The sequence below is a fragment of the Pseudophryne corroboree genome, chromosome 11 (assembly GCF_028390025.1).
Source record: "Pseudophryne corroboree isolate aPseCor3 chromosome 11, aPseCor3.hap2, whole genome shotgun sequence".
NCBI classification, from domain to species: domain Eukaryota; kingdom Metazoa; phylum Chordata; class Amphibia; order Anura; family Myobatrachidae; genus Pseudophryne; species Pseudophryne corroboree.
The window spans coordinates 166,801,728-166,828,528 of record NC_086454.1 but is presented as its reverse complement, the minus strand read 5'-3'; the positions used below and the strand labels follow the sequence as shown (position 1 = coordinate 166,828,528).

At 32.7% G+C, this 26,801-nt stretch overlaps 13 non-coding genes across 13 annotated transcripts; all 13 read left to right on the top strand.

Moving 5' to 3' along the window:
• The first annotated feature begins 471 nt into the window (after positions 1-471).
• TRNAI-AAU (transfer RNA isoleucine (anticodon AAU)) lies at positions 472-545 on the top strand. The gene has a single exon. It is a non-coding gene; the product is annotated as a tRNA-Ile (tRNA).
• Positions 546-2,129: 1,584 nt separating this feature from the next.
• On the top strand, positions 2,130-2,203 carry TRNAI-AAU (transfer RNA isoleucine (anticodon AAU)). Its single transcript has one exon. It is a non-coding gene; the product is annotated as a tRNA-Ile (tRNA).
• Positions 2,204-3,792: 1,589 nt separating this feature from the next.
• Positions 3,793-3,866, top strand: TRNAI-AAU (transfer RNA isoleucine (anticodon AAU)). The gene has a single exon. It is a non-coding gene; the product is annotated as a tRNA-Ile (tRNA).
• Positions 3,867-5,452: 1,586 nt separating this feature from the next.
• TRNAI-AAU (transfer RNA isoleucine (anticodon AAU)) lies at positions 5,453-5,526 on the top strand. The gene has a single exon. It is a non-coding gene; the product is annotated as a tRNA-Ile (tRNA).
• Positions 5,527-7,114: 1,588 nt separating this feature from the next.
• Positions 7,115-7,188, top strand: TRNAI-AAU (transfer RNA isoleucine (anticodon AAU)). The gene has a single exon. It is a non-coding gene; the product is annotated as a tRNA-Ile (tRNA).
• A 1,589-nt stretch (positions 7,189-8,777) lies between these two features.
• TRNAI-AAU (transfer RNA isoleucine (anticodon AAU)) lies at positions 8,778-8,851 on the top strand. The gene has a single exon. It is a non-coding gene; the product is annotated as a tRNA-Ile (tRNA).
• Positions 8,852-10,439: 1,588 nt separating this feature from the next.
• TRNAI-AAU (transfer RNA isoleucine (anticodon AAU)) lies at positions 10,440-10,513 on the top strand. Its single transcript has one exon. It is a non-coding gene; the product is annotated as a tRNA-Ile (tRNA).
• A 3,249-nt stretch (positions 10,514-13,762) lies between these two features.
• TRNAI-AAU (transfer RNA isoleucine (anticodon AAU)) lies at positions 13,763-13,836 on the top strand. Its single transcript has one exon. It is a non-coding gene; the product is annotated as a tRNA-Ile (tRNA).
• Positions 13,837-15,425: 1,589 nt separating this feature from the next.
• TRNAI-AAU (transfer RNA isoleucine (anticodon AAU)) lies at positions 15,426-15,499 on the top strand. The gene has a single exon. It is a non-coding gene; the product is annotated as a tRNA-Ile (tRNA).
• A 3,249-nt stretch (positions 15,500-18,748) lies between these two features.
• Positions 18,749-18,822, top strand: TRNAI-AAU (transfer RNA isoleucine (anticodon AAU)). The gene has a single exon. It is a non-coding gene; the product is annotated as a tRNA-Ile (tRNA).
• A 1,591-nt stretch (positions 18,823-20,413) lies between these two features.
• On the top strand, positions 20,414-20,487 carry TRNAI-AAU (transfer RNA isoleucine (anticodon AAU)). Its single transcript has one exon. It is a non-coding gene; the product is annotated as a tRNA-Ile (tRNA).
• Positions 20,488-23,736: 3,249 nt separating this feature from the next.
• TRNAI-AAU (transfer RNA isoleucine (anticodon AAU)) lies at positions 23,737-23,810 on the top strand. Its single transcript has one exon. It is a non-coding gene; the product is annotated as a tRNA-Ile (tRNA).
• A 1,589-nt stretch (positions 23,811-25,399) lies between these two features.
• On the top strand, positions 25,400-25,473 carry TRNAI-AAU (transfer RNA isoleucine (anticodon AAU)). Its single transcript has one exon. It is a non-coding gene; the product is annotated as a tRNA-Ile (tRNA).
• Positions 25,474-26,801: the final 1,328 nt, after the last annotated feature.

The following is a 26,801-nucleotide window of genomic DNA, read 5'->3' as shown; positions in this document are numbered from 1 at the left end:
CCAAAATGGGCTAGCATTCTTTATTTCCAATGGGCACATTAAGCTACTTCCCCAATATATATTTTTTTGTGTTAAAAGTTATTCATACACAACTTGGTAAAACATACTAAATTTAATACATAATGGATTACATCCTGGGATTATTTTTTTCAACAATCTGTAAATTTACAATTATAAATTGTGTATTAGATTTTTTAGATTGATTTTGCTTTGATTTGCATATACTCCTTGTCTAAATTGTCTATTTTTATACTATTAGTAGATGCCTTAACCTTTGTTATTATCCTATCTAATATTTATTTTTATTTTGTAATGTGGAAAGAAACTGGAGCATTTTTATGATACCCATGCTTCAAGTGACTCTATGGCTTAAGCTTTTTTTTTTTAAAAATGAAATGCTATAAAAACAAAATATGATCTGTGCTTTGAGGTACATTTGCCAGTTTTGTGTTTGCTTGCAGTAATATCTGTGGCCGGTTAGCTCAGTTGGTTAGAGCGTGGTGCTAATAACGCCAAGGTCACGGGTTCGATCCCCGATTGGGCCATTTGCTTTTCTTGATGGACAAGAATGGAATAAGCTCATCGGTGGAGTGAATGAACACTTGAAAACATCATAGACACATATATCACAAAATCTCTTCAAATACATATCAGAAGCCAATGGGAGTGTCATCCTTTGGCTGATGAAGATTTTTCTCTACATGGCTCAGTGACTTTTGTCTCAAATCAAGCAATATGGCATAACTAAGATATGCAATGGCAAATTAATCAGTTATTATATTGCTGCTCAAACATAGAGGGCACTAGGTGTAACTAGAAGAAGAAGAAGATATGTGCTCCCCTCTCATTAGTGCACACTGAAGTAAAAAAATGGAGAATTTCTAAAGACCAGAGCACAAGTAATGGATCTCTGCATTCTTATTGCATCTTTTCTTATTTCTAAATATTTGACATACTTCTGATTTGATAAGTTTAAAAATGAGTTTAAATAAAGGACACCACTGAAGATGATGGAATTTATATGAATTTTAAATGAAGATTTGCAATACTCATACATTGAATGAAAATGGAGCTTTGAACAAAAGGAAAATAAACAATGTTAGCTCCCACGAGATATGAACTCAGATTACTAGATTCAAAGTCCAGGGTGCTAACAATTACACCATGGAATCCTCACCTGAGCAATGGCATCTACTGAAGTGCGCTCATCTTTTAAATGCAAAGAAAAGAATTTCAATACTTTATATATATTATTTCAAGTTTCTAATAAGCTCAGGGATGCAATAGGTATTATGTAGAATATTTGTCCAAACCCAATGATAATATATAAAAAGTAACCTATTTTTTAAAGAAGATAGATACTAGAAACCTAAATGCCTAGGACCAATTTCAGTTGGAGCATCACCCCTTATGTTATCCTAGCATTGAATTGACAGTTTTTCTGTATTTCCATATATGCATATCAGCCACTTACAATTGTTTCAAGCTTTATAACAGAGGACTGCCTTTTTTATAGACCAAGGATGAAAGTCTCTTGTGAGTTAAGTCTGATAATGACATCATAATTTGTAAAAAAAGCTATAGTATGATTACAGAGTGTAGACTGAATAAAAAGTGCTTTCCTATGGATTGAAGTTTGTATTTTCTTAAGCTTTGCATTCCAAAATGGGCTAGCATTCTTTTTTTCCAATGGGCACATTAAGCTACTTCCCCAATATATATTTTTTTGTGTTAAAAGTTATTCATACACAACTTGGTAAAACATACTAAATTTAATACATAATGGATTACATCCTAGGATTATCTTTTTCAACAATCTGTAAATTTACAATTAAAAATTGTGTATTAGATTTTTTAGATTGATTTTGCTTAAATTTGCATATACTCCTAGTCTAAATTGTCTATTTTTATACTATTACTAGATGCCTTAATCTTTGTTATTATCCTATCTAATATTTATTTTTATTTTGTAATGTGGAAAGAAACTGGAGCATTTTTATGATACCCATGCTTCAAGTGACTCTATGGCTTAAGCTTTTTTAAAAAAAATGAAATGCTATAAAAACAAATTATGATCTGTGCTTTGAGGTACATTTGCCAGTTTTGTGTTTGCTTGCAGTAATATCTGTGGCCGGTTAGCTCAGTTGTTTAGAGCCTGGTGCTAATAGCGCCAAGGTCACGGGTTCGATCCCCGTATGGGTCATTTGCTTTTCTTGATGGACAAGAATGGAATAAGCTCATCGGTGGAGTGCATGAACACTTGAAAACATCATAGACACATATATCACAAAATCTCTTCAAATACATATCAGAAGCCAGTGGGAGTGTCATCCTTTGGCTGATGAAGATTTTTCTCTACATGGCTCAGTGACTTTTGTCTCAAATCAAGCAATATGGCATAACTAAGATATGCAAGGGCAAATTAATCAGTTATTATATTGCTGCTCAAACATAGAGGGCACTAGGTGTTACTAGAAGAAGAAGAAGATATGTGCTCCCCTCTCATTAGTGCACACTGAAGTAAAAAAAATGGAGAATTTCTAAAGACCAGAGCACAAGTAATGGATCTCTGCATTCTTATTGCATCTTTTCTTATTTCCAAATATTTGACATACTTCTGATTTGATAAGTTTAAAAATGAGTTTAAACAAAGGACACCACTGAAGATGATGGAATTTATATGAATTTTAAATGAAGATTTGCAATACTCATACATTGAATGAAAATGGAGCTTTGAACAAAAGGAAAATAAACAATGTTAGCTCCCACGAGATATGAACTCAGATTACTAGATTCAAAGTCCAGGGTGCTAACAATTACACCATGGAACCCTCACCTGAGCAATGGCATCTACTGAAGTGCGCTCGTCTTTTAAATGCAAAGAAAAGAAATTCAATACTTTATATATATTATTTCAAGTTTCTAATAAGCTCAGGGATGCAATAGGTATTATGTAGAATATTTGTCCAAACCCAATGATAATATATAAAAAGTAACCTATTTTTTAAAGGAGAAGATAGATACTAGAAACCTAAATGCCTAGGACCAATTTCAGTTGGAGCATCACCCCTTATGTTATCCTAGCATTGAATTGACAGTTTTTCTGTATTTCCATATTTGCATATCAGCCACTTACAATTGTTTCAAGCTTTATAACAGAGGACTGCCTTTTTTATAGACCAAGGATGAAAGTCTCTTGTGAGTTAAGTCTGATAATGACATCACAATTTGTAAATTAAGCTATAGTATGATTACAGAGTGAAGACTGAATAAAAAGTGCTTTCCTATGGATTGAAGTTTGTATTTTCTTAAGCTTTGCATTCCAAAATGGGCTAGCATTCTTTATTTCCAATGGGCGCATTAAGCTACTTCCCCAATATATATTTTTTTGTGTTAAAAGTTATTCATACACAACTTGGTAAAACATACTAAATTTAATACATAATGGATTACATCCAGGGATTATCTTTTTCAACAATCTGTAAATTTACAATTAAAAATTGTGTATTAGATTTTTTAGATTGATTTTGCTTAGATTTGCATATACTCCTTGTCTAAATTGTCTATTTTTATACTATTACTAGATGCCTTAATCTTTGTTATTATCCTATCTAATATTTATTTTTATTTTGTAATGTGGAAAGAAACTGGAGCATTTTTATGATACCCATGCTTCAAGTGACTCTATGGCTTAAGCTTTTTTTTTGAAAAATGAAATGCTATAAAAACAAAATATGATCTGTGCTTTGAGGTACATTTGCCAGTTTTGTGTTTGCTTGCAGTAATATCTGTGGCCGGTTAGCTCAGTTGGTTAGAGCGTGGTGCTAATAACGCCAAGGTCACGGGTTCGATCCCCGTATGGGCCATTTGCTTTTCTTGATGGACAAGAATGGAATAAGCTCATCGGTGGAGTGCATGAACACTTGAAAACATCATAGACACATATATCACAAAATCTCTTCAAATACATATCAGAAGCCAGTGGGAGTGTCATCCTTTGGCTGATGAAGATTTTTCTCTACATGGCTCAGTGACTTTTGTCTCAAATCAAGCAATATGGCATAACTAAGATATGCAAGGGCAAATTAATCAGTTATTATATTGTTGTTCAAACATAGAGGGCACTAGGTGTTACTAGAAGAAGAAGAAGATATGTGCTCTCCTCTCATTAGTGCACACTGAAGTAAAAAAAATGGAGAATTTCTAAAGACCAGAGCACAAGTAATGGATCTCTGCATTCTTATTGCATCTTTTCTTATTTCCAAATATTTGACATACTTCTGATTTGATAAGTTTAAAAATGAGTTTAAACAAAGGACACCACTGAAGATGATGGAATTTATATGAATTTTAAATGAAGATTTGCAATACTCATACATTGAATGAAAATGGAGCTTTGAACAAAAGGAAAATAAACAATGTTAGCTCCCACGAGATATGAACTCAGATTACTAGATTCAAAGTCCAGGGTGCTAACAATTACACCATGGAACCCTCACCTGAGCAATGGCATCTACTGAAGTGCGCTCATCTTTTAAATGCAAGGAAAAGAATTTCAATACTTTATATATATTATTTCAAGTTTCTAATAAGCTCAGGGATGCAATAGGTATTATGTAGAATATTTGTCCAAACCCAATGATAATATATAAAAAGTAACCTATTTTTTAAAGAAGATAGATACTAGAAACCTAAATGCCTAGGACCAATTTCAGTTGGAGCATCACCCCTTATGTTATCCTAGCATTGAATTGACAGTTTTTCTGTATTTCCATATATGCATATCAGCCACTTACAATTGTTTCAAGCTTTATAACAGAGGACTGCCTTTTTTATAGACCAAGGATGAAAGTCTCTTGTGAGTTAAGTCTGATAATGACATCATAATTTGTAAAAAAAGCTATAGTATGAATACAGAGTGTAGACTGAATAAAAAGTGCTTTCCTATGGATTGAAGTTTGTATTTTCTTAAGCTTTGCATTCCAAAATGGGCTAGCATTCTTTATTTCCAATGGGCACATTAAGCTACTTCCCCAATATATATTTTTTTGTGTTAAAAGTTATTCATACACAACTTGGTAAAACATACTAAATTTAATACATAATGGATTACATCCTGGGATTATCTTTTTCAACAATCTGTAAATTTACAATTAAAAATTGTGTATTAGATTTTTTAGATTGATTTTGCTTAGATTTGCATATACTCCTTGTCTAAATTGTCTATTTTTATACTATTACTAGATGCCTTAATCTTTGTTATTATCCTATCTAATATTTATTTTTATTTTGTAATGTGGAAAGAAACTGGAGCATTTTTATGATACCCGTGCTTCAAGTGACTCTATGGCTTAAGCTTTTTTTTTGAAAAATGAAATGCTATAAAAACAAAATATGATCTGTGCTTTGAGGTACATTTGCCAGTTTTGTGTTTGCTTGCAGTAACATCTGTGGCCGGTTAGCTCAGTTGGTTAGAGCGTGGTGCTAATAACACCAAGGTCACGGGTTCGATCCCCGTATGGGCCATTTGCTTTTCTTGATGGACAAGAATGGAATAAGTTCATCGGTGGAGTGCATGAACACTTGAAAACATCATAGACACATATATCACAAAATCTCTTCAAATACATATCAGAAGCCAGTGGGAGTGTCATCCTTTGGCCGATGAAGATTTTTCTCTACATGGCACAGTGACTTTTGTCTCAAATCAAGCAATATGGCATAACTAAGATATGCAAGGGCAAATTAATCAGTTATTATATTGCTGTTCAAACATAGAGGGCACTAGGTGTTACTAGAAGAAGAAGAAGATATGTGCTCCCCTCTCATTAGTGCACACTGAAGTAAAAAAAATGAAGAATTTCTAAAGACCAGAGCACAAGTAATGGATCTCTGCATTCTTATTGCATCTTTTCTTATTTCCAAATATTTGACATACTTCTGATTTGATAAGTTTAAAAATGAGTTTAAACAAAGGACACCACTGAAGATGATGGAATTTATATGAATTTTAAATGAAGATTTGCAATACTCATACATTGAATGAAAATGGAGCTTTGAACAAAAGGAAAATAAACAATGTTAGCTCCCACGAGATATGAACTCAGATTACTAGATTCAAAGTCCAGGTTGCTAACAATTACACCATGGAACCCTCACCTGAGCAATGGCATCTACTGAAGTGCGCTCATCTTTTAAATGCAAAGAAAATAAATTCAATACTTTATATATATTATTTCAAGTTTCTAATAAGCTCAGGGATGCAATAGGTATTATGTAGAATATTTGTCCAAACCCAATGATAATATATAAAAAGTAACCTATTTTTTAAAGGAGAAGATAGATACTAGAAACCTAAATGCCTAGGACCAATTTCAGTTGGAGCATCACCCCTTATGTTATCCTAGCATTGAATTGACAGTTTTTCTGTATTTCCATATTTGCATATCAGCCACTTACAATTGTTTCAAGCTTTATAACAGAGTACTGCCTTTTTTATAGACCAAGGATGAAAGTCTCTTGTGAGTTAAGTCTAATAATGACATCACAATTTGTAAATTAAGATATAGTATGATTACAGAGTGAAGACTGAATAAAAAGTGCTTTCCTATGGATTGAAGTTTGTATTTTCTTAAGCTTTGCATTCCAAAATGGGCTAGCATTCTTTATTTCCAATGGGCGCATTAAGCTACTTCCCCAATATATATTTTTTTGTGTTAAAAGTTATTCATACACAACTTGGTAAAACATACTAAATTTAATACATAATGGATTACATCCTGGGATTATCTTTTTCAACAATCTGTAAATTTACAATTAAAAATTGTGTATTAGATTTTTTAGATTGATTTTGCTTAGATTTGCATATACTCCTTGTCTAAATTGTCTATTTTTATACTATTACTAGATGCCTTAATCTTTGTTATTATCCTATCTAATATTTATTTTTATTTTGTAATGTGGAAAGAAACTGGAGCATTTTTATGATACCCATGCTTCAAGTGACTCTATGGCTTAAGCTTTTTTTTGAAAAATGAAATGCTATACAAACAAAATATGATCTGTGCTTTGAGGTACATTTGCCAGTTTTGTGTTTGCTTGCAGTAATATCTGTGGCCGGTTAGCTCAGTTAGTCAGAGCTTGGTGCTAATAACGCCAAGGTCACAGGTTCAATCCCCGTATGGGCTATTTGCTTTTCTTGATGGACAAGAATGGAATAAGCTCATCGGTGGAGTGCATGAATACTTGAAAACATCATAGACACATATATCACAAAATCTCTTCAAATACTTATCAGAAGCCAGTGGGAGTGTCATCCTTTGGCTGATGAAGATTTTTCTCTACATGGCTCAGTGACTTTTGTCTCAAATCAAGCAATATGGCATAACTAAGATATGCAAGGGCAAATTAATCAGTTATTATATTGCTGCTCAAACATAGAGGGCACTAGGTGTTACTAGAAGAAGAAGAAGATATGTGCTCCCCTCTCATTAGTGCACACTGAAGTAAAAAAAATGGAGAATTTCTAAAGACCAGAGCACAAGTAATGGATCTCTGCATTCTTATTGCATCTTTTCTTATTTCCAAATATTTGACATACTTCTGATTTGATAAGTTTAAAAATGAGTTTAAACAAAGGACACCACTGAAGATGATGGAATTTATATGAATTTTAAATGAAGATTTGCAATACTCATACATTGAATGAAAATGGAGCTTTGAACAAAAGGAAAATAAACAATGTTAGCTCCCATGAGATATGAACTCAGATTACTAGATTCAAAGTCCAGGGTGCTAACAATTACACCATGGAACCCTCACCTGAGCAATGGCATCTACTGAAGTGCGCTCGTCTTTTAAATGCAAAGAAAAGAAATTCAATACTTTATATATATTATTTCAAGTTTCTAATAAGCTCAGGGATGCAATAGGTATTATGTAGAATATTTGTCCAAACCCAATGATAATATATAAAAAGTAACCTATTTTTTAAAGGAGAAGATAGATACTAGAAACCTAAATGCCTAGGACCAATTTCAGTTGGAGCATCACCCCTTATGTTATCCTAGCATTGAATTGACAGTTTTTCTGTATTTCCATATTTGCATATCAGCCACTTACAATTGTTTCAAGCTTTATAACAGAGGACTGCCTTTTTTATAGACCAAGGATGAAAGTCTCTTGTGAGTTAAGTCTGATAATGACATCACAATTTGTAAATTAAGCTATATTATGATTACAGAGTGAAGACTGAATAAAAAGTGCTTTCCTATGGATTGAAGTTTGTATTTTCTTAAGCTTTGCATTCCAAAATGGGCTAGCATTCTTTATTTGCAATGGGCACATTAAGCTACTTCCCCAATATATATTTTTTTGTGTTAAAAGTTATTCATACACAACTTGGTAAAACATACTAAATTTAATACATAATGGATTACATCCTGGGATTATCTTTTTCAACAATCTGTAAATTTACAATTAAAAATTGTGTATTAGATTTTTTAGATTGATTTTGCTTAGATTTGCATATACTCCTTGTCTAAATTGTCTATTTTTATACTATTACTAGATGCCTTAATCTTTGTTATTATCCTATCTAATATTTATTTTTATTTTGTAATGTGGAAAGAAACTGGAGCATTTTTATGATACCCATGCTTCAAGTGACTCTATGGCTTAAGCTTTTTTTTTGAAAAATGAAATGCTATAAAAACAAAATATGATCTGTGCTTTGAGGTACATTTGCCAGTTTTGTGTTTGCTTGCAGTAATATCTGTGGCCGGTTAGCTCAGTTGGTTAGAGCGTGGTGCTAATAACACCAAGGTCACGGGTTCGATCCCCGTATGGGCCATTTGCTTTTCTTGATGGACAAGAATGGAATAAGTTCATCGGTGGAGTGCATGAACACTTGAAAACATCATAGACACATATATCACAAAATCTCTTCAAATACATATCAGAAGCCAGTGGGAGTGTCATCCTTTGGCCGATGAAGATTTTTCTCTACATGGCACAGTGACTTTTGTCTCAAATCAAGCAATATGGCATAACTAAGATATGCAAGGGCAAATTAATCAGTTATTATATTGCTGTTCAAACATAGAGGGCACTAGGTGTTACTAGAAGAAGAAGAAGATATGTGCTCCCCTCTCATTAGTGCACACTGAAGTAAAAAAAATGAAGAATTTCTAAAGACCAGAGCACAAGTAATGGATCTCTGCATTCTTATTGCATCTTTTCTTATTTCCAAATATTTGACATACTTCTGATTTGATAAGTTTAAAAATGAGTTTAAACAAAGGACACCACTGAAGATGATGGAATTTATATGAATTTTAAATGAAGATTTGCAATACTCATACATTGAATGAAAATGGAGCTTTGAACAAAAGGAAAATAAACAATGTTAGCTCCCACGAGATATGAACTCAGATTACTAGATTCAAAGTCCAGGTTGCTAACAATTACACCATGGAACCCTCACCTGAGCAATGGCATCTACTGAAGTGCGCTCATCTTTTAAATGCAAAGAAAATAAATTCAATACTTTATATATATTATTTCAAGTTTCTAATAAGCTCAGGGATGCAATAGGTATTATGTAGAATATTTGTCCAAACCCAATGATAATATATAAAAAGTAACCTATTTTTTAAAGGAGAAGATAGATACTAGAAACCTAAATGCCTAGGACCAATTTCAGTTGGAGCATCACCCCTTATGTTATCCTAGCATTGAATTGACAGTTTTTCTGTATTTCCATATTTGCATATCAGCCACTTACAATTGTTTCAAGCTTTATAACAGAGTACTGCCTTTTTTATAGACCAAGGATGAAAGTCTCTTGTGAGTTAAGTCTAATAATGACATCACAATTTGTAAATTAAGATATAGTATGATTACAGAGTGAAGACTGAATAAAAAGTGCTTTCCTATGGATTGAAGTTTGTATTTTCTTAAGCTTTGCATTCCAAAATGGGCTAGCATTCTTTATTTCCAATGGGTGCATTAAGCTACTTCCCCAATATATATTTTTTTGTGTTAAAAGTTATTCATACACAACTTGGTAAAACATACTAAATTTAATACATAATGGATTACATCCTGGGATTATCTTTTTCAACAATCTGTAAATTTACAATTAAAAATTGTGTATTAGATTTTTTAGATTGATTTTGCTTAGATTTGCATATACTCCTTGTCTAAATTGTCTATTTTTATACTATTACTAGATGCCTTAATCTTTGTTATTATCCTATCTAATATTTATTTTTATTTTGTAATGTGGAAAGAAACTGGAGCATTTTTATGATACCCATGCTTCAAGTGACTCTATGGCTTAAGCTTTTTTTTGAAAAATGAAATGCTATACAAACAAAATATGATCTGTGCTTTGAGGTACATTTGCCAGTTTTGTGTTTGCTTGCAGTAATATCTGTGGCCGGTTAGCTCAGTTGGTCAGAGCTTGGTGCTAATAACGCCAAGGTCACAGGTTCAATCCCCGTATGGGCTATTTGCTTTTCTTGATGGACAAGAATGGAATAAGCTCATCGGTGGAGTGCAGGAATACTTGAAAACATCATAGACACATATATCACAAAATCTCTTCAAATACTTATCAGAAGCCAGTGGGAGTGTCATCCTTTGGCTGATGAAGATTTTTCTCTACATGGCTCAGTGACTTTTGTCTCAAATCAAGCAATATGGCATAACTAAGATATGCAAGGGCAAATTAATCAGTTATTATATTGCTGCTCAAACATAGAGGGCACTAGGTGTTACTAGAAGAAGAAGAAGATATGTGCTCCCCTCTCATTAGTGCACACTGAAGTAAAAAAAATGGAGAATTTCTAAAGACCAGAGCACAAGTAATGGATCTCTGCATTCTTATTGCATCTTTTCTTATTTCCAAATATTTGACATACTTCTGATTTGATAAGTTTAAAAATGAGTTTAAACAAAGGACACCACTGAAGATGATGGAATTTATATGAATTTTAAATGAAGATTTGCAATACTCATACATTGAATGAAAATGGAGCTTTGAACAAAAGGAAAATAAACAATGTTAGCTCCCACGAGATATGAACTCAGATTACTAGATTCAAAGTCCAGGGTGCTAACAATTACACCATGGAACCCTCACCTGAGCAATGGCATCTACTGAAGTGCGCTCGTCTTTTAAATGCAAAGAAAAGAATTTCAATACTTTATATATATTATTTCAAGTTTCTAATAAGCTCAGGGATGCAATAGGTATTATGTAGAATATTTGTCCAAACCCAATGATAATATATAAAAAGTAACCTATTTTTTAAAGAAGATAGATACTAGAAACCTAAATGCCTAGGACCAATTTCAGTTGGAGCATCACCCCTTATGTTATCCTAGCATTGAATTGACAGTTTTTCTGTATTTCCATATATGCATATCAGCCACTTACAATTGTTTCAAGCTTTATAACAGATGACTGCCTTTTTTATAGACCAAGGATGAAAGTCTCTTGTGAGTTAAGTCTGATAATGACATCATAATTTGTAAAAAAAGCTATAGTATGATTACAGAGTGTAGACTGAATAAAAAGTGCTTTCCTATGGATTGAAGTTTGTATTTTCTTAAGCTTTGCATTCCAAAATGGGCTAGCATTCTTTATTTCCAATGGGCACATTAAGCTACTTCCCCAATATATATTTTTTTGTGTTAAAAGTTATTCATACACAACTTGGTAAAACATACTAAATTTAATACATAATGGATTACATCCTGGGATTATCTTTTTCAACAATCTGTAAATTTACAATTAAAAATTGTGTATTAGATTTTTTAGATTGATTTTGCTTAGATTTGCATATACTCCTAGTCTAAATTGTCTATTTTTATACTATTACTAGATGCCTTAATCTTTGTTATTATCCTATCTAATATTTATTTTTATTTTGTAATGTGGAAAGAAACTGGAGCATTTTTATGATACCCATGCTTCAAGTGACTCTATGGCTTAAGCTTTTTTTTTTAAAATGAAATGCTATAAAAACAAAATATGATCTGTGCTTTGAGGTACATTTGCCAGTTTTGTGTTTGCTTGCAGTAACATCTGTGGCCGGTTAGCTCAGTTGGTTAGAGCATGGTTCTAATAACGCAAAGGTCATGGGTTCGATCCCTGTATGGGCCATTTGCTTTTCTTGATGGACAAGAATGGAATAAGCTCATCGGTGGAGTGCATGAATACTTGAAAACATCATAGACACATATATCACAAAATCTCTTCAAATACATATCAGAAGCCAATGGGAGTGTCATCCTTTGGCTGATGAAGATTTTTCTCTACATGGCTCAGTGACTTTTGTCTCAAATCAAGCAATATGGCATAACTAAGATATGCAATGGCAAATTAATCAGTTATTATATTGCTGCTCAAACATAGAGGGCACTAGGTGTAACTAGAAGAAGAAGAAGATATGTGCTCCCCTCTCATTAGTGCACACTGAAGTAAAAAAAAATGGAGAATTTCTAAAGACCAGAGCACAAGTAATGGATCTCTGCATTCTTATTGCATCTTTTCTTATTTCTAAATATTTGACATACTTCTGATTTGATAAGTTTAAAAATGAGTTTAAACAAAGGACACCACTGAAGATGATGGAATTTATATGAATTTTAAATGAAGATTTGCAATACTCATACATTGAATGAAAATGGAGCTTTGAACAAAAGGAAAATAAACAATGTTAGCTCCCACGAGATATGAACTCAGATTACTAGATTCAAAGTCCAGGGTGCTAACAATTACACCATGGAACCCTCACCTGAGCAATGGCATCTACTGAAGTGCGCTCGTCTTTTAAATGCAAAGAAAAGAAATTCAATACTTTATATATATTATTTCAAGTTTCTAATAAGCTCAGGGATGCAATAGGTATTATGTAGAATATTTGTCCAAACCCAATGATAATATATAAAAAGTAACCTATTTTTTAAAGGAGAAGATAGATACTAGAAACCTAAATGCCTAGGACCAATTTCAGTTGGAGCATCACCCCTTATGTTATCCTAGCATTGAATTGACAGTTTTTCTGTATTTCCATATTTGCATATCAGCCACTTACAATTGTTTCAAGCTTTATAACAGAGGACTGCCTTTTTTATAGACCAAGGATGAAAGTCTCTTGTGAGTTAAGTCTGATAATGACATCACAATTTGTAAATTAAGCTATAGTATGATTACAGAGTGAAGACTGAATAAAAAGTGCTTTCCTATGGATTGAAGTTTGTATTTTCTTAAGCTTTGCATTCCAAAATGGGCTAGCATTCTTTATTTGCAATGGGCACATTAAGCTACTTCCCCAATATATATTTTTTTGTGTTAAAAGTTATTCATACACAACTTGGTAAAACATACTAAATTTAATACATAATGGATTACATCCTGGGATTATCTTTTTCAACAATCTGTAAATTTACAATTAAAAATTGTGTATTAGATTTTTTAGATTGATTTTGCTTAGATTTGCATATACTCCTTGTCTAAATTGTCTATTTTTATACTATTACTAGATGCCTTAATCTTTGTTATTATCCTATCTAATATTTATTTTTATTTTGTAATGTGGAAAGAAACTGGAGCATTTTTATGATACCCATGCTTCAAGTGACTCTATGGCTTAAGCTTTTTTTTTGAAAAATGAAATGCTATAAAAACAAAATATGATCTGTGCTTTGAGGTACATTTGCCAGTTTTGTGTTTGCTTGCAGTAATATCTGTGGCCGGTTAGCTCAGTTGGTTAGAGCGTGGTGCTAATAACGCCAAGGTCACGGGTTCGATCCCCGTATGGGCCATTTGCTTTTCTTGATGGACAAGAATGGAATAAGTTCATCGGTGGAGTGCATGAACACTTGAAAACATCATAGACACATATATCACAAAATCTCTTCAAATACATATCAGAAGCCAGTGGGAGTGTCATCCTTTGGCCGATGAAGATTTTTCTCTACATGGCTCAGTGACTTTTGTCTCAAATCAAGCAATATGGCATAACTAAGATATGCAAGGGCAAATTAATCAGTTATTATATTGCTGTTCAAACATAGAGGGCACTAGGTGTTACTAGAAGAAGAAGAAGATATGTGCTCCCCTCTCATTAGTGCACACTGAAGTAAAAAAAATGAAGAATTTCTAAAGACCAGAGCACAAGTAATGGATCTCTGCATTCTTATTGCATCTTTTCTTATTTCCAAATATTTGACATACTTCTGATTTGATAAGTTTAAAAATGAGTTTAAACAAAGGACACCACTGAAGATGATGGAATTTATATGAATTTTAAATGAAGATTTGCAATACTCATACATTGAATGAAAATGGAGCTTTGAACAAAAGGAAAATAAACAATGTTAGCTCCCACGAGATATGAACTCAGATTACTAGATTCAAAGTCCAGGGTGCTAACAATTACACCATGGAACCCTCACCTGAGCAATGGCATCTACTGAAGTGCGCTCGTCTTTTAAATGCAAAGAAAAGAAATTCAATACTTTATATATATTATTTCAAGTTTCTAATAAGCTCAGGGATGCAATAGGTATTATGTAGAATATTTGTCCAAACCCAATGATAATATATAAAAAGTAACCTATTTTTTAAAGGAGAAGATAGATACTAGAAACCTAAATGCCTAGGACCAATTTCAGTTGGAGCATCACCCCTTATGTTATCCTAGCATTGAATTGACAGTTTTTCTGTATTTCCATATTTGCATATCAGCCACTTACAATTGTTTCAAGCTTTATAACAGAGGACTGCCTTTTTTATAGACCAAGGTTGAAAATCTCTTGTGAGTTAAGTCTGATAATGACATCACAATTTGTAAATTAAGCTATAGTATGATTACAGAGTGTAGACTGAATAAAAAGTGCTTTCCTATGGATTGAAGTTTGTATTTTCTTAAGCTTTGCATTCCAAAATGGGCTAGCATTCTTTATTTCCAATGGGCACATTAAGCTACTTCCCCAATATATATTTTTTTGTGTTAAAAGTTATTCATACACAACTTGGTAAAACATACTAAATTTAATACATAATTGATTACATCCTGGGATTATCTTTTTCAACAATCTGTAAATTTACAATTAAAAATTGTGTATTAGATTTTTTAGATTGATTTTGCTTAGATTTGCATATACTCCTTGTCTAAATTGTCTATTTTTATACTATTAGTAGATGCCTTAATCTTTGTTATTATCCTATCTAATATTTATTTTTATTTTGTAATGTGGAAAGAAACTGGAGCATTTTTATGATACCCATGCTTCAAGTGACTCTATGGCTTAAGCTTTTTTTTTGAAAAATGAAATGCTATACAAACAAAATATGATCTGTGCTTTGAGGTACATTTGCCAGTTTTGTGTTTGCTTGCAGTAATATCTGTGGCCGGTTAGCTCAGTTGGTTAGAGCTTGGTGCTAATAACGCCAAGGTCACGGGTTTGATCCCCGTATGGGCCATTTGCTTTTCTTGATGGACAAGAATGGAATAAGCTCATCGGTGGAGTGCATGAACACTTGAAAACATCATAGACACATATATCACAAAATCTCTTCAAATACATATCAGAAGCCAGTGGGAGTGTCATCCTTTGGCTGATGAAGATTTTTCTCTACATGGCTCAGTGACTTTTGTCTCAAATCAAGCAATATGGCATAACTAAGATATGCAAGGGCAAATTAATCAGTTATTATATTGCTGTTCAAACATAGAGGGCACTAGGTGTTACTAGAAGAAGAAGAAGATATGTGCTCCCCTCTCATCAGTGCACACTGAAGTAAAAAAAATGGAGAATTTCTAAAGACCAGAGCACAAGTAATGGATCTCTGCATTCTTATTGCATCTTTTCTTATTTCCAAATATTTGACATACTTCTGATTTGATAAGTTTAAAAATGAGTTTAAACAAAGGACACCACTGAAGATGATGGAATTTATATGAATTTTAAATGAAGATTTGCAATACTCATACATTGAATGAAAATGGAGCTTTGAACAAAAGGAAAATAAACAATGTTAGCTCCCACGAGATATGAACTCAGATTACTAGATTCAAAGTCCAGGGTGCTAACAATTACACCATGGAACCCTCACCTGAGCAATGGCATCTACTGAAGTGCGCTCATCTTTTAAATGCAAAGAAAAGAATTTCAATACTTTATATATATTATTTCAAGTTTCTAATAAGCTCAGGGATGCAATAGGTATTATGTAGAATATTTGTCCAAACCCAATGATAATATATAAAAAGTAACCTATTTTTTAAAGAAGATAGATACTAGAAACCTAAATGCCTAGGACCAATTTCAGTTGGAGCATCACCCCTTATGTTATCCTAGCATTGAATTGACAGTTTTTCTGTATTTACATATATGCATATCAGCCACTTACAATTGTTTCAAGCTTTATAACAGAGGACTGCCTTTTTTATAGACCAAGGATGAAAGTCTCTTGTGAGTTAAGTCTGATAATGACATCATAATTTGTAAAAAAAGCTATAGTATGATTACAGAGTGTAGACTGAATAAAAAGTGCTTTCCTATGGATTGAAGTTTGTATTTTCTTAAGCTTTGCATTCCAAAATGGGCTAGCATTCTTTATTTCCAATGGGCACATTAAGCTACTTCCCCAATATATATTTTTTTGTGTTAAAAGTTATTCATACACAACTTGGTAAAACATACTAAATTTAATACATAATGGATTACATCCTGGGATTATCTTTTTCAACAATCTGTAAATTTACAATTAAAAATTGTGTATTAGATTTTTTAGATTGATTTTGCTTAGATTTGCATATACTCCTAGTCTAAATTGTCTATTTTTATACTATTACTAGATGCCTTAATCTTTGTTATTATCCTATCTAATATTTATTTTTATTTTGTAATGTGGAAAGAAACTGGAGCATTTTTATGATACCCATGCTTCAAGTGACTCTATGGCTTAAGCTTTTTTTTTTTAAATGAAATGCTATAAAAACAAAATATGATCTGTGCTTTGAGGTACATTTGCCAGTTTTGTGTTTGCTTGCAGTAACATCTGTGGCCGGTTAGCTCAGTTGGTTTGAGCATGGTTCTAATAACGCAAAGGTCATGGGTTCGATCCCTGTATGGGCCATTTGCTTTTCTTGATGGACAAGAATGGAATAAGCTCATCGGTGGAGTGCATGAATACTTGAAAACATCATAGACACATATATCACAAAATCTCTTCAAATACATATCAGAAGCCAATGGGAGTGTCATCCTTTGGCTGATGAAGATTTTTCTCTACATGGCTCAGTGACTTTTGTCTCAAATCAAGCAATATGGCATAACTAAGATATGCAATGGCAAATTAATCAGTTATTATATTGCTGCTCAAACATAGAGGGCACTAGGTGTAACTAGAAGAAGAAGAAGATATGTGCTCCCCTCTCATTAGTGCACACTGAAGTAAAAAAAAATGGAGAATTTCTAAAGACCAGAGCACAAGTAATGGATCTCTGCATTCTTATTGCATCTTTTCTTATTTCTAAATATTTGACATACTTCTGATTTGATAAGTTTAAAAATGAGTTTAAACAAAGGACACCACTGAAGATGATGGAATTTATATGAATTTTAAATGAAGATTTGCAATACTCATACATTGAATGAAAATGGAGCTTTGAACAAAAGGAAAATAAACAATGTTAGCTCCCACGAGATATGAACTCAGATTACTAGATTCAAAGTCCAGGGTGCTAACAATTACACCATGGAACCCTCACCTGAGCAATGGCATCTACTGAAGTGCGCTCGTCTTTTAAATGCAAAGAAAAGAAATTCAATACTTTATATATATTATTTCAAGTTTCTAATAAGCTCAGGGATGCAATAGGTATTATGTAGAATATTTGTCCAAACCCAATGATAATATATAAAAAGTAACCTATTTTTTAAAGGAGAAGATAGATACTAGAAACCTAAATGCCTAGGACCAATTTCAGTTGGAGCATCACCCCTTATGTTATCCTAGCATTGAATTGACAGTTTTTCTGTATTTCCATATTTGCATATCAGCCACTTACAATTGTTTCAAGCTTTATAACAGAGGACTGCCTTTTTTATAGACCAAGGATGAAAGTCTCTTGTGAGTTAAGTCTGATAATGACATCACAATTTGTAAATTAAGCTATAGTATGATTACAGAGTGAAGACTGAATAAAAAGTGCTTTCCTATGGATTGAAGTTTGTATTTTCTTAAGCTTTGCATTCCAAAATGGGCTAGCATTCTTTATTTGCAATGGGCACATTAAGCTACTTCCCCAATATATATTTTTTTGTGTTAAAAGTTATTCATACACAACTTGGTAAAACATACTAAATTTAATACATAATGGATTACATCCTGGGATTATCTTTTTCAACAATCTGTAAATTTACAATTAAAAATTGTGTATTAGATTTTTTAGATTGATTTTGCTTAGATTTGCATATACTCCTTGTCTAAATTGTCTATTTTTATACTATTACTAGATGCCTTAATCTTTGTTATTATCCTATCTAATATTTATTTTTATTTTGTAATGTGGAAAGAAACTGGAGCATTTTTATGATACCCATGCTTCAAGTGACTCTATGGCTTAAGCTTTTTTTTTGAAAAATGAAATGCTATAAAAACAAAATATGATCTGTGCTTTGAGGTACATTTGCCAGTTTTGTGTTTGCTTGCAGTAATATCTGTGGCCGGTTAGCTCAGTTGGTTAGAGCGTGGTGCTAATAACGCCAAGGTCATGGGTTCGATCCCCGTATGGGCCATTTGCTTTTCTTGATGGACAAGAATGGAATAAGTTCATCGGTGGAGTGCATGAACACTTGAAAACATCATAGACACATATATCACAAAATCTCTTCAAATACATATCAGAAGCCAGTGGGAGTGTCATCCTTTGGCCGATGAAGATTTTTCTCTACATGGCTCAGTGACTTTTGTCTCAAATCAAGCAATATGGCATAACTAAGATATGCAAGGGCAAATTAATCAGTTATTATATTGCTGCTCAAACATAGAGGGCACTAGGTGTTACTAGAAGAAGAAGAAGATATGTGCTCCTCTCTCATTAGTGCACACTGAAGTAAAAAAAAATGGAGAATTTCTAAAGACCAGAGCACAAGTAATGGATCTCTGCATTCTTATTGCATCTTTTCTTATTTCCAAATATTTGACATACTTCTGATTTGATAAGTTTAAAAATGAGTTTAAACAAAGGACACCACTGAAGATGATGGAATTTATATGAATTTTAAATGAAGATTTGCAATACTCATACATTGAATGAAAATGGAGCTTTGAACAAAAGGAAAATAAACAATGTTAGCTCCCACGAGATATGAACTCAGATTACTAGATTCAAAGTCCAGGGTGCTAACAATTACACCATGGAACCCTCACCTGAGCAATGGCATCTACTGAAGTGCGCTCGTCTTTTAAATGCAAAGAAAAGAAATTCAATACTTTATATATATTATTTCAAGTTTCTAATAAGCTCAGGGATGCAATAGGTATTATGTAGAATATTTGTCCAAACCCAATGATAATATATAAAAAGTAACCTATTTTTTAAAGGAGAAGATAGATACTAGAAACCTAAATGCCTAGGACCAATTTCAGTTGGAGCATCACCCCTTATGTTATCCTAGCATTGAATTGACAGTTTTTCTGTATTTCCATATTTGCATATCAGCCACTTACAATTGTTTCAAGCTTTATAACAGAGGACTGCCTTTTTTATAGACCAAGGATGAAAGTCTCTTGTGAGTTAAGTCTGATAATGACATCACAATTTGTAAATTAAGCTATAGTATGATTACAGAGTGTAGACTGAATAAAAAGTGCTTTCCTATGGATTGAAGTTTGTATTTTCTTAAGCTTTGCATTTCAAAATGGGCTAGCATTCTTTATTTCCAATGTGCACATTAAGCTACTTCCCCAATATATATTTTTTTTGTGTTAAAAGTTATTCATACACAACTTGGTAAAACATACTAAATTTAATACATAATGGATTACATCCTGGGATTATCTTTTTCAACAATCTGTAAATTTACAATTAAAAATTGTGTATTAGATTTTTTAGATTGATTTTGCTTAGATTTGCATATACTCCTTGTCTAAATTGTCTATTTTTATACTATTACTAGATGCCTTAATCTTTGTTATTATCCTATCTAATATTTATTTTTATTTTGTAATGTGGAAAGAAACTGGAGCATTTTTATGATACCCATGCTTCAAGTGACTCTATGGCTTAAGCTTTTTTTTTGAAAAATGAAATGCTATAAAAACAAAATATGATCTGTGCTTTGAGGTACATTTGCCAGTTTTGTGTTTGCTTGCAGTAATATCTGTGGCCGGTTAGCTCAGTTGGTTAGAGCCTGGTGCTAATAACGCCAAGGTCACGGGTTCGATCCCCGTATGGGCCATTTGCTTTTCTTGATGGACAAGAATGGAATAAGCTCATCGGTGGAGTGCATGAACACTTGAAAACATCATAGACACATATATCACAAAATCTCTTCAAATACATATCAGAAGCCAGTGGGAGTGTCATCCTTTGGCTGATGAAGATTTTTCTCTACATGGCTCAGTGACTTTTGTCTCAAATCAAGCAATATGGCATAACTAAGATATGCAAGGGCAAATTAATCAGTTATTATATTGCTGTTCAAACATAGAGGGCACTAGGTGTTACTAGAAGAAGAAGAAGATATGTGCTCCCCTCTCATTAGTGCACACTGAAGTAAAAAAAATGGAGAATTTCTAAAGACCAGAGCACAAGTAATGGATCTCTGCATTCTTATTGCATCTTTTCTTATTTCCAAATATTTGACATACTTCTGATTAGATAAGTTTAAAAATGAGTTTAAACAAAGGACACCACTGAAGATGATGGAATTTATATGAATTTTAAATGAAGATTTGCAATACTCATACATTGAATGAAAATGGAGCTTTGAACAAAAGGAAAATAAACAATGTTAGCTCCCACGAGATATGAACTCAGATTACTAGATTCAAAGTCCAGGGTGCTAACAATTACACCATGGAACCCTCACCTGAGCAATGGCATCTACTGAAGTGCGCTCATCTTTTAAATGCAAAGAAAAGAATTTCAATACTTTATATATATTATTTCAAGTTTCTAATAAGCTCAGGGATGCAATAGGTATTATGTAGAATATTTGTCCAAACCCAATGATAATATATAAAAAGTAACCTATTTTTTAAAGAAGATAGATACTAGAAACCTAAATGCCTAGGACCAATTTCAGTTGGAGCATCACCCCTTATGTTATCCTAGCATTGAATTGACAGTTTTTCTGTATTTACATATATGCATATCAGCCACTTACAATTGTTTCAAGCTTTATAACAGAGGACTGCCTTTTTTATAGACCAAGGATGAAAGTCTCTTGTGAGTTAAGTCTGATAATGACATCATAATTTGTAAAAAAAGCTATAGTATGATTACAGAGTGTAGACTGAATAAAAAGTGCTTTCCTATGGATTGAAGTTTGTATTTTCTTAAGCTTTGCATTCCAAAATGGGCTAGCATTCTTTATTTCCAATGGGCACATTAAGCTACTTCCCCAATATATATTTTTTTGTGTTAAAAGTTATTCATACACAACTTGGTAAAACATACTAAATTTAATACATAATGGATTACATCCTGGGATTATCTTTTTCAACAATCTGTAAATTTACAATTAAAAATTGTGTATTAGATTTTTTAGATTGATTTTGCTTAGATTTGCATATACTCCTAGTCTAAATTGTCTATTTTTATACTATTACTAGATGCCTTAATCTTTGTTATTATCCTATCTAATATTTATTTTTATTTTGTAATGTGGAAAGAAACTGGAGCATTTTTATGATACCCATGCTTCAAGTGACTCTATGGCTTAAGCTTTTTTTTTTAAAATGAAATGCTATAAAAACAAAATATGATCTGTGCTTTGAGGTACATTTGCCAGTTTTGTGTTTGCTTGCAGTAACATCTGTGGCCGGTTAGCTCAGTTGGTTTGAGCATGGTTCTAATAACGCAAAGGTCATGGGTTCGATCCCTGTATGGGCCATTTGCTTTTCTTGATGGACAAGAATGGAATAAGCTCATCGGTGGAGTGCATGAATACTTGAAAACATCATAGACACATATATCACAAAATCTCTTCAAATACATATCAGAAGCCAATGGGAGTGTCATCCTTTGGCTGATGAAGATTTTTCTCTACATGGCTCAGTGACTTTTGTCTCAAATCAAGCAATATGGCATAACTAAGATATGCAATGGCAAATTAATCAGTTATTATATTGCTGCTCAAACATAGAGGGCACTAGGTGTAACTAGAAGAAGAAGAAGATATGTGCTCCCCTCTCATTAGTGCACACTGAAGTAAAAAAAAATGGAGAATTTCTAAAGACCAGAGCACAAGTAATGGATCTCTGCATTCTTATTGCATCTTTTCTTATTTCTAAATATTTGACATACTTCTGATTTGATAAGTTTAAAAATGAGTTTAAACAAAGGACACCACTGAAGATGATGGAATTTATATGAATTTTAAATGAAGATTTGCAATACTCATACATTGAATGAAAATGGAGCTTTGAACAAAAGGAAAATAAACAATGTTAGCTCCCACGAGATATGAACTCAGATTACTAGATTCAAAGTCCAGGGTGCTAACAATTACACCATGGAACCCTCACCTGAGCAATGGCATCTACTGAAGTGCGCTCGTCTTTTAAATGCAAAGAAAAGAAATTCAATACTTTATATATATTATTTCAAGTTTCTAATAAGCTCAGGGATGCAATAGGTATTATGTAGAATATTTGTCCAAACCCAATGATAATATATAAAAAGTAACCTATTTTTTAAAGGAGAAGATAGATACTAGAAACCTAAATGCCTAGGACCAATTTCAGTTGGAGCATCACCCCTTATGTTATCCTAGCATTGAATTGACAGTTTTTCTGTATTTCCATATTTGCATATCAGCCACTTACAATTGTTTCAAGCTTTATAACAGAGGACTGCCTTTTTTATAGACCAAGGATGAAAGTCTCTTGTGAGTTAAGTCTGATAATGACATCACAATTTGTAAATTAAGCTATAGTATGATTACAGAGTGAAGACTGAATAAAAAGTGCTTTCCTATGGATTGAAGTTTGTATTTTCTTAAGCTTTGCATTCCAAAATGGGCTAGCATTCTTTATTTGCAATGGGCACATTAAGCTACTTCCCCAATATATATTTTTTTGTGTTAAAAGTTATTCATACACAACTTGGTAAAACATACTAAATTTAATACATAATGGATTACATCCTGGGATTATCTTTTTCAACAATCTGTAAATTTACAATTAAAAATTGTGTATTAGATTTTTTAGATTGATTTTGCTTAGATTTGCATATACTCCTTGTCTAAATTGTCTATTTTTATACTATTACTAGATGCCTTAATCTTTGTTATTATCCTATCTAATATTTATTTTTATTTTGTAATGTGGAAAGAAACTGGAGCATTTTTATGATACCCATGCTTCATGTGACTCTATGGCTTAAGCTTTTTTTTTGAAAAATGAAATGCTATAAAAACAAAATATGATCTGTGCTTTGAGGTACATTTGCCAGTTTTGTGTTTGCTTGCAGTAATATCTGTGGCCGGTTAGCTCAGTTGGTTAGAGCGTGGTGCTAATAACGCCAAGGTCATGGGTTCGATCCCCGTATGGGCCATTTGCTTTTCTTGATGGACAAGAATGGAATAAGTTCATCGGTGGAGTGCATGAACACTTGAAAACATCATAGACACATATATCACAAAATCTCTTCAAATACATATCAGAAGCCAGTGGGAGTGTCATCCTTTGGCCGATGAAGATTTTTCTCTACATGGCTCAGTGACTTTTGTCTCAAATCAAGCAATATGGCATAACTAAGATATGCAAGGGCAAATTAATCAGTTATTATATTGCTGCTCAAACATAGAGGGCACTAGGTGTTACTAGAAGAAGAAGAAGATATGTGCTCCTCTCTCATTAGTGCACACTGAAGTAAAAAAAATGGAGAATTTCTAAAGACCAGAGCACAAGTAATGGATCTCTGCATTCTTATTGCATCTTTTCTTATTTCCAAATATTTGACATACTTCTGATTTGATAAGTTTAAAAATGAGTTTAAACAAAGGACACCACTGAAGATGATGGAATTTATATGAATTTTAAATGAAGATTTGCAATACTCATACATTGAATGAAAATGGAGCTTTGAACAAAAGGAAAATAAACAATGTTAGCTCCCACGAGATATGAACTCAGATTACTAGATTCAAAGTCCAGGGTGCTAACAATTACACCATGGAACCCTCACCTGAGCAATGGCATCTACTGAAGTGCGCTCGTCTTTTAAATGCAAAGAAAAGAAATTCAATACTTTATATATATTATTTCAAGTTTCTAATAAGCTCAGGGATGCAATAGGTATTATGTAGAATATTTGTCCAAACCCAATGATAATATATAAAAAGTAACCTATTTTTTAAAGGAGAAGATAGATACTAGAAACCTAAATGCCTAGGACCAATTTCAGTTGGAGCATCACCCCTTATGTTATCCTAGCATTGAATTGACAGTTTTTCTGTATTTCCATATTTGCATATCAGCCACTTACAATTGTTTCAAGCTTTATAACAGAGGACTGCCTTTTTTATAGACCAAGGTTGAAAATCTCTTGTGAGTTAAGTCTGATAATGACATCACAATTTGTAAATTAAGCTATAGTATGATTACAGAGTGTAGACTGAATAAAAAGTGCTTTCCTATGGATTGAAGTTTGTATTTTCTTAAGCTTTGCATTCCAAAATGGGCTAGCATTCTTTATTTCCAATGGGCACATTAAGCTACTTCCCCAATATATATTTTTTTGTGTTAAAAGTTATTCATACACAACTTGGTAAAACATACTAAATTTAAAACATAATTGATTACATCCTGGGATTATCTTTTTCAACAATCTGTAAATTTACAATTAAAAATTGTGTATTAGATTTTTTAGATTGATTTTGCTTAGATTTGCATATACTCCTTGTCTAAATTGTCTATTTTTATACTATTACTAGATGCCTTAATCTTTGTTATTATCCTATCTAATATTTATTTTTATTTTGTAATGTGGAAAGAAACTGGAGCATTTTTATGATACCAATGCTTCAAGTGACTCTATGGCTTAAGCTTTTTTTTTGAAAAATGAAATGCTATAAAAACAAAATATGATCTGTGCTTTGAGGTACATTTGCCAGTTTTGTGTTTGCTTGCAGTAATATCTGTGGCCGGTTAGCTCAGTTGGTTAGAGCCTGGTGCTAATAACGCCAAGGTCACGGGTTCGATCCCCGTATGGGCCATTTGCTTTTCTTGATGGACAAGAATGGAATAAGCTCATCGGTGGAGTGCATGAACACTTGAAAACATCATAGACACATATATCACAAAATCTCTTCAAATACATATCAGAAGCCAGTGGGAGTGCCATCCTTTGGCTGATGAAGATTTTTCTCTACATGGCTCAGTGACTTTTGTCTCAAATCAAGCAATATGGCATAACTAAGATATGCAAGGGCAAATTAATCAGTTATTATATTGCTGTTCAAACATAGAGGGCACTAGGTGTTACTAGAAGAAGAAGAAGATATGTGCTCCCCTCTCATTAGTGCACACTGAAGTAAAAAAAATGGAGAATTTCTAAAGACCAGAGCACAAGTAATGGATCTCTGCATTCTTATTGCATCTTTTCTTATTTCCAAATATTTGACATACTTCTGATTAGATAAGTTTAAAAATGAGTTTAAACAAAGGACACCACTGAAGATGATGGAATTTATATGAATTTTAAATGAAGATTTGCAATACTCATACATTAAATGAAATTGGAGCTTTGAACAAAAGGAAAATAAACAATGTTAGCTCCCACGAGATATGAACTCAGATTACAAGATTCAAAGTCCAGGGTGCTAACAATTACACCATGGAACCCTCACCTGAGCAATGGCATCTACTGAAGTGCGCTCGTCTTTTAAATGCAAAGAAAAGAAATTCAATACTTTATATATATTATTTCAAGTTTCTAATAAGCTCAGGGATGCAATAGGTATTATGTAGAATATTTGTCCAAACCCAATGATAATATATAAAAAGTAACCTATTTTTTAAAGGAGAAGATAGATACTAGAAACCTAAATGCCTAGGACCAATTTCAGTTGGAGCATCACCCCTTATGTTATCCTAGCATTGAATTGACAGTTTTTCTGTATTTCCATATTTGCATATCAGCCACTTACAATTGTTTCAAGCTTTATAACAGAGGACTGCCTTTTTTATAGACCAAGGATGAAAGTCTCTTGTGAGTTAAGTCTGATAATGACATCACAATTTGTAAATTAAGCTATAGTATGATTACAGAGTGAAGACTGAATAAAAAGTGCTTTCCTATGGATTGAAGTTTGTATTTTCTTAAGCTTTGCATTCCAATATGGGCTAGCATTCTTTATTTCCAATGGGCACATTAAGCTACTTCCCCAATATATATTTTTTTGTGTTAACAGTTATTCATACACAACTTGGTAAAACATACTAAATGTAATACATAATGGATTACATCCTGGGATTATCTTTTTCAACAATCTGTAAATTTACAATTAAAAATTGTGTATTAGATTTTTTAGATTGATTTTGC